We start from the raw sequence: 8,352 nt of genomic DNA, 5'->3' as shown, positions 1-8,352 counted from the left end.
AAAAAATATAAATAAACTATTTTTGCATTGTTATTTGAATTTTTTATTTTTATTCAATTATAAGTATTATTACTTTTAAGAAAAAAATATATATCGTGCATATGAATGTTATTGCGCAATGAGGATTTATCTCAGCCTTCTCAAATTAATTAATTTTATTAATTATATATAGATTAATTGATTTTTTTTCGAAACATTCAATCCAATAATTTACTAAAACCGCAAAGATTTCTTAAAGATATTCAATTAACGACCTTTCGGTACTTGATACGTTCCATCATCGGGTTTTCAAGTTTAAACCTACATTGATTGGGTATTTTGATGATTACAGAATGATAAAATATTGTAAATGAATGGATTATGTACCTAGTTTTAAAAACTTACTTGCAACTTTGATCTACAAATTCATATCACAAATTTTTTGTCAAAAGAACTGGTAGAAAAAATTATTTGTTGAAATTTGACTTTACTTTACTTACAAGGAAAACTTCAGGTTACTCTTATGGGATTTTGATGAAACTTTGCATATTGATAGTGAAACCGATCATTTTAAAATATTATGGGCCTGTGAATAGTGGTTTAATTATAAAAATTAATTAAAATTTTAAAAAATAGGCCTACAGTGTTCCATAGTAATATGTCTCGGTAGCTTAGTCACTCACTTTAGGCACTTGTTTCTTTTTGTTTATTAATTAATTAAATAATCACCATTTACTAAATGAAGTCAAGTTAAGTCAAGTCAAATTTTCAAATATTTGTTTTTTTACATTTTTTTATTTCTATTTCCAAATTATTACTTGTTCTCTATACTGCCATTATATTAATAAGAGGGCGTCCATTAATCAGGTGAGGTTTTTAGGGGGAGTGGGGATTTGACAAAAAATCACGAAATATCACGTGGAGAAGGGAGGGGTATTGTAAGGTATCACGTGCATTTATTTTTAACTTTTTTTTTAAAAAAAATCAAACATCTTAAAAAAAATTAAAATATTGTATAATTTTTTCACGTAACTAAAAATACACGTTTTGTTTGGTGGGGGAGGGGGGCGGGCTAATTTTGAATTTCACCATGAATCACCAAGGCGGAGAGGGGTCCAAAAATCCTTAAAAACTCGTTCGCGCGATTAATGGATGCCCCCTAATATTCCTTGAGCACGATTTCTCATATGAGCACATGATACGTGCTTTTTCTTGAAATTCATATTAAAATTGTACCGAGAAAAAGTTTGAAAAATCCAAATAATAGATAATCAAAAATTTTTAGTTGTTGAATTGCAAAACTTTTCGAGAATCTTTTGTTAATAACGTTGATTAATAAAATAAGTAAAAATGTCCAATAAAAATGGTCACTGAATTGCAAAGTCACTACTAGAAATGCTTTCTATGCTACTAAAATGACCAGCAAACACAAAAATTTTAGGAAATCAAATTTGTGGTAGCTTTAAATCAAATGTAAAGCAATTCCCATGTCATTTACCTCGTTACAAAAAACGTAATAAAAGGCGTGTACTCTCATATATCACCATATTTACCCACGCTTATTAGCCTGCTATATTTATACCTATATTAGTATGTGGAGTTCCTTTAGTAAGTAGAGAACAAGCCGTATTTATAATTTACGAACAACACAGAGTTAACCGCTCATTTCCTTACCGGATATGCCGCGGAAACCAGTTCCGTTTTATCGAAAGGAGAACCGCGAAGTTTAAATCTGTTATTACGCGGAGTCTTTCTGTGATATACGATAGTAAGAGGTAATGTACGCAAACAGGATACATGGGAATTATATTTTAATCCTAGGGAAGAATACTGTTTTAAAATTAAACAAGAAATATTATTTTCATAAATGCTTCCCGTTTTGATACTAATTGTATGAGTGATATATCTTTTATGAAATTTTCTGGGTTTAAATTTCTTTATTACTAAAAAAAAAATTTATATATACTCACAAATGCGTGATGTAGTGAAGAAAGTTAAAGATTTTATTAATTTATAAAAAGAAATATTTTAAATATATATTTATATATAAAATTTGTAAAAAAAGAACTACAAAATTTCTATAATAAAATGGTTAAAATAAGGCGACAACGGAGTGTAAAGGGTTAATTAAAAGTAAGAAAACGCTGCACTGTATTCAGACAATAACTTTATTTCATAAAGTATACTTAAATTATATATATTCCGATAAAATAAAAATGTTACGAGGTTACCTTAGTATGAATTGTTAGTGATGACTAACCTACAAAACGCAAAAACATCAAATAATAATTTTATCGTAAGTGCATCTTTCTGATGCCTCATTGATAACACATACGTAAAGTTAGGATTCATGTGTAAGATGCCTGATCGCACAGTAAATATATAGCTTTTTGGCTCTTTAATTTAAAATAAAAGATCAAACAAATTGTTATAAAGTTGAATAGATTGATTACTAAAAAAAATGAAATTTAGCATAAAAATTTTAATATAGTCGTATTAACCAGCATTTTATAAAAATAGTTTAAAACAGTTATTCAGATAGTCTATCAAATTCATAATTTGATTTTTGATTCTCTATATTTTTAATTGTTTTTTGCATCTTAAAGTAGAAATACTTAATCATTTCAACCTCCTCAAAGTTCACTTATAAAAAGGCTATTTATCTTGAGAATCACATAACTCATAACATAATAAATTAAATTAAATTCTATTAATACGGGAGATCTATTCTTCATGATACAATAATCACCACAATCATCAACTGAGAAAATAAAGATTTGCTTGTTAATCTTAGATTTCAATTGTATAATCTATATATTTCATAATTTATAAATTAAATATGCATTATAATTTACTTTTCCAACCGTTTTATTTCCTGCAATTTAATCAAGTATAAATACACGTTATCGCGTAAGTAGCGTATAACATCTTATTATCGTAATTTAAAAATCTCTTCCGATATAAATCTGAACACTTTCTCTTTCCTGATTGCCGAAAATGAAGATTTTTACGGAAATTATTTTGATAAACAGCTACATTTACCGTTACCTGTTCAGAAATGTTTTGTAATGCATGTTATTATGTACTATGCACTTCCTGCATGAATATAAAAATGATCAAAGTGGGCAGATTTATAATATATGGTTTCATTTTACTTTCACAAAGGAGAGTGAATACGCTTAACCCTTGTATCAAGTTTTTCAATAACCTGTCTAAGTTCAACCCTTTCCGTTAGTTTTTACGTTGGTTAGTCGAATCACTGTTATATGCTTTTGTAAGGGAACTTAATTGTTACACTCGTGAATTTATAAAAAAAAAAAATGAAAAAATATAAATAAACTATTTTTGCATTGTTATTTGAATTTTTTATTTTTATTCAATTATAAGTATTATTACTTTTAAGAAAAAAATATATATCGTGCATATGAATGTTATTGCGCAATGAGGATTTATCTCAGCCTTCTCAAATTAATTAATTTTATTAATTATATATAGATTAATTGATTTTTTTCGAAACATTCAATCCAATAATTTACTAAAACCGCAAAGATTTCTTAAAGATATTCAATTAACGACCTTTCGGTACTTGATACGTTCCATCATCGGGTTTTCAAGTTTAAACCTACATTGATTGGGTATTTTGATGATTACAGAATGATAAAATATTGTAAATGAATGGATTATGTACCTAGTTTTAAAAACTTACTTGCAACTTTGATCTACAAATTCATATCACAAATTTTTTGTCAAAAGAACTGGTAGAAAAAATTATTTGTTGAAATTTGACTTTACTTTACTTACAAGGAAAACTTCAGGTTACTCTTATGGGATTTTGATGAAACTTTGCATATTGATAGTGAAACCGATCATTTTAAAATATTATGGGCCTGTGAATAGTGGTTTAATTATAAAAATTAATTAAAATTTTAAAAAATAGGCCTACAGTGTTCCATAGTAATATGTCTCGGTAGCTTAGTCACTCACTTTAGGCACTTGTTTCTTTTTGTTTATTAATTAATTAAATAATCACCATTTACTAAATGAAGTCAAGTTAAGTCAAGTCAAATTTTCAAATATTTGTTTTTTTACATTTTTTTATTTCTATTTCCAAATTATTACTTGTTCTCTATACTGCCATTATATTAATAAGAGGGCGTCCATTAATCAGGTGAGGTTTTTAGGGGGAGTGGGGATTTGACAAAAAATCACGAAATATCACGTGGAGAAGGGAGGGGTATTGTAAGGTATCACGTGCATTTATTTTTAACTTTTTTTTTTAAAAAAATCAAACATCTTAAAAAAAATTAAAATATTGTATAATTTTTTCACGTAACTAAAAATACACGTTTGTTTGGTGGGGGAGGGGGGCGGGCTAATTTTGAATTTCACCATGAATCACCAAGGCGGAGAGGGGTCCAAAAATCCTTAAAAACTCGTTCGCGCGATTAATGGATGCCCCCTAATATTCCTTGAGCACGATTTCTCATATGAGCACATGATACGTGCTTTTTCTTGAAATTCATATTAAAATTGTACCGAGAAAAAGTTTGAAAAATCCAAATAATAGATAATCAAAAATTTTTAGTTGTTGAATTGCAAAACTTTTCGAGAATCTTTTGTTAATAACGTTGATTAATAAAATAAGTAAAAATGTCCAATAAAAATGGTCACTGAATTGCAAAGTCACTACTAGAAATGCTTTCTATGCTACTAAAATGACCAGCAAACACAAAAATTTTAGGAAATCAAATTTGTGGTAGCTTTAAATCAAAATGTAAAGCAATTCCCATGTCATTTACCTCGTTACAAAAAACGTAATAAAAGGCGTGTACTCTCATATATCACCATATTTACCCACGCTTATTAGCCTGCTATATTTATACCTATATTAGTATGTGGAGTTCCTTTAGTAAGTAGAGAACAAGCCGTATTTATAATTTACGAACAACACAGAGTTAACCGCTCATTTCCTTACCGGATATGCCGCGGAAACCAGTTCCGTTTTATCGAAAGGGGAACCGCGAAGTTTAAATCTGTTATTACGCGGAGTCTTTCTGTGATATACGATAGTAAGAGGTAATGTACGCAAACAGGATACATGGGAATTATATTTTAATCCTAGGGAAGAATACTGTTTTAAAAATTAAACAAGAAATATTATTTTCATAAATGCTTCCCGTTTTGATACTAATTGTATGAGTGATATATCTTTTATGAAATTTTCTGGGTTTAAATTTCTTTATTACTAAAAAAAAAATTTATATATACTCACAAATGCGTGATGTAGTGAAGAAAGTTAAAGATTTTATTAATTTATAAAAAGAAATATTTTAAATATATATTTATATATAAAATTTGTAAAAAAAGAACTACAAAATTTCTATAATAAAATGGTTAAAATAAGGCGACAACGGAGTGTAAAGGGTTAATTAAAAGTAAGAAAACGCTGCACTGTATTCAGACAATAACTTTATTTCATAAAGTATACTTAAATTATAAACGTGATTTTTTATCTCATCATCATTGTAAAAAAAATTGACAACAAAAATATTTTTGTTTATTATTTTACTTTCAACAACAATCAGAATTAACACAATTCTCAATTTAGATAAGTTACAGCAAAAAAAAAAAAAAAAATAAAAATAAGGAATAAATAATAATTATTATTTCAATTTATTCATTATAACTATTATTTTTGTTAATAATGATAATGGTATTCCCTTTATTTATTATTATATTTCTCTTACAGCCAGCCAGACACTCCAAGCTGGAAAAAGCTGATATATTAGAAATGACTGTTCGACATTTGCAATCAGTGCAGCGCAGGCAGCAGCAACAACAAATGCTGCAGCAGCAGATGCCAGCAGATGTTAATTCTCTATCTCGATTCAGAGGAGGTTTTGGAGAATGTGCACAGGAGGTTGCCAAATGCACAAAGGGATTGACTGGCCAAGATGCTGAGGTAATTGATAAAATTAAAAAAATATATATTTGAAAATACAGTCTGGGTAAATCTTTTGTATGAAAATATTTATGCCAGATTTGATTTGTTTCGATTTGATCCATTCCTGAATTAATAAAAAGTTTGTAACAACATTTTAATTACAAATTTTCGTTAATTTAATATTTTTTATATAATTTATTAAAACATTAAGTTATAAATTAATGGAACACAGAAGATTAATTTAAACGATTTTAAATATTAATCAAATCATTAATTTTGCAGGTTGCTAGACGACTGGTAGCTCATTTAGATAATTGTGTGAGTGGACTTAATCAAATAACTCCACCAGCAAATGCTCTTGGATTTCCAACAAACACAAACCCCATGGTGCAGACACCACTTACATCTTCTAATGCAGGTAAGAATGAAAAAATACTTCAAAATTATAATTAAACAATTATTTAATAATATCTTTTATTATAAGATATATTACTGTGTTTAAACTTAAAACTTTACTTCTGTGTTTAACATTAAAATTTTATTTTCAGTTGCTGCAACCAATGCACCAAACAGTTTTTTACTCCCGGGAGATGTAAACAATAATGGTAGTCAATCAAACCAACGTATTCAGATGGGAGGAGTGCAGCTAATTCCAAGCCGTTTACCAACTGGTGAACTTGCATTAGTGCTACCTCACAGCAGTAACTTACCCTTTTTCCCTCAATCAACACCCGCTTCAGCTATCCAAATTGGTGCCTCATCTACATCTTCTAGACAAAGCGCATTCACTGCAGTAATATCTTCACACCAAAAAGTAGTAAATCCCTTGTTAAGTCCTGCAGATACACTATCATCAGACTCTAACACATCTGATGAAGATAACTTAAACAAAACTCCTGCTAGAAGACCAAGTCCCCAACAACCACATATATCCTCAACAACAACTATATCTCCTGAATCACTTAAAGCAACACCATTAATTTATCCTTCAGGGTATAAAGAAGAAGGAACTAAAATCTATGGTTTTCATCAAAATCAAGAAGATGTACCAAAAGTTGGCAATAGCAATCTCTCAACCAGCTTATGGGTTGAGTCAGTACAGAAGAGCAGAAAAAGGCAATGTGAAGAAGATAGTTTTCTGGATGAAGAACGCAAAAAAGCTAAAGTTAGTAGCACCGCAGATTTTGAAAAAGATGAAGGTGATGTTGATAGAGAAAATGTCGAAGACAAAGCAGATAATAACCAACAACAACAAAATTCTTCAGAAATGTGGAGACCTTGGTAAAATAAATCAAGTATATATAAATTTGTGATAAAAGCAATCAAGTGATAATTTAAACGAGTAAAAATAACTCAAAAGTTATTTATTGATTGTCTTTAAATTGATCATACTTCCAAAAATCACTCAGTATTCTTTGTTATTGCTACTATAAAAACATGAATAGCTATTATTAAGAGAAACAATAAGGGATTTGGGCATAAAAACTAGTCAAGGCAATATTTTATTACGTAAAATATTTTTGCACTTGTTTCATTTATTTTACAATATATTTAAACTTTCTTCATTGGTAATTAAACAATGAATTAAGATTTATTTGTTTCATAGACTATTTGAAAGTTATATATATATATATATATATATATATTATATATATATATATATAAAGAAATAAAATTTATATCGAAAGAAATTATGAGGCCGTAACGAAATGACAATTAAAAAATAAGTGTTTTATATAGTTTGTGATGCATTTAATAGATATTTAAGAAATTTGCCATTTATTTAGATGTAAATTTATATATATTTTAAGAGCTATAATTTTTAATGTTTTTGTGTGAATTGAGAGTGAATACTTCGAATAAGAAAAAGAACCTTATAAAAGCATATATAAAAAAAACCTTACGTGCATATGTATATTGTTTATTTTTGTTTAATTTTAATAACTAGCTTTACAATTGAAGTTAATCTGTGATTAATGCAAGATTTTTTAAGAACATGTTGCCTTACAACATAACGCCTTATTATAAATTTGTACGATATGCAAATTGTTAAATAAAATATATCTATAAAAGCATCTTCTTTATACCATATTAAAACTACTGTGTATAAACATTATTTTCATCTATAAATCAATTTGTGTGTGTGGATCTCATAGACAAATGGTAAATGCTAGTTTATCTACGAGTTAACCCTTTGTCTGCAGGCATATGAGCAAAACAGTAAAAAGGCTTTGGTGGCTAAGAGTGGGCAAACGTGGGCAACTGGATAATTATTGATGCAAAAAAACTGATTGAAATTTCAGAAGGCTCTGGGAATCATTATCAGAATAGCATTATAATGTGTGTAATAGTTTTGATATGTTTTAGAGTCCCATGCAAATTTTTGATGTGTAAACAAGATTTACCAATTGTTTTGTGAACTTCAGATA

The 8,352-nt window shown here is 28.2% G+C and overlaps 1 pseudogene; it reads left to right on the top strand.

Moving 5' to 3' along the window:
• The window catches only part of LOC113385851, a 12,384-nt pseudogene extending 5,176 nt beyond the window's left edge, over positions 1-7,208 (top strand).
• The last annotated feature ends 1,144 nt before the right edge of the window (positions 7,209-8,352 follow it).

This window comes from Ctenocephalides felis, unplaced genomic scaffold, assembly GCF_003426905.1.
Source record: "Ctenocephalides felis isolate EL2017-DRISC unplaced genomic scaffold, ASM342690v1 CF-g0.4_SCAFFOLD_03571, whole genome shotgun sequence".
NCBI classification, from domain to species: Eukaryota; Metazoa; Arthropoda; class Insecta; order Siphonaptera; family Pulicidae; genus Ctenocephalides; species Ctenocephalides felis.
The sequence above is the reverse complement of the archived record's forward strand: the minus strand, read 5'-3'. Positions and strand labels throughout refer to the sequence as shown.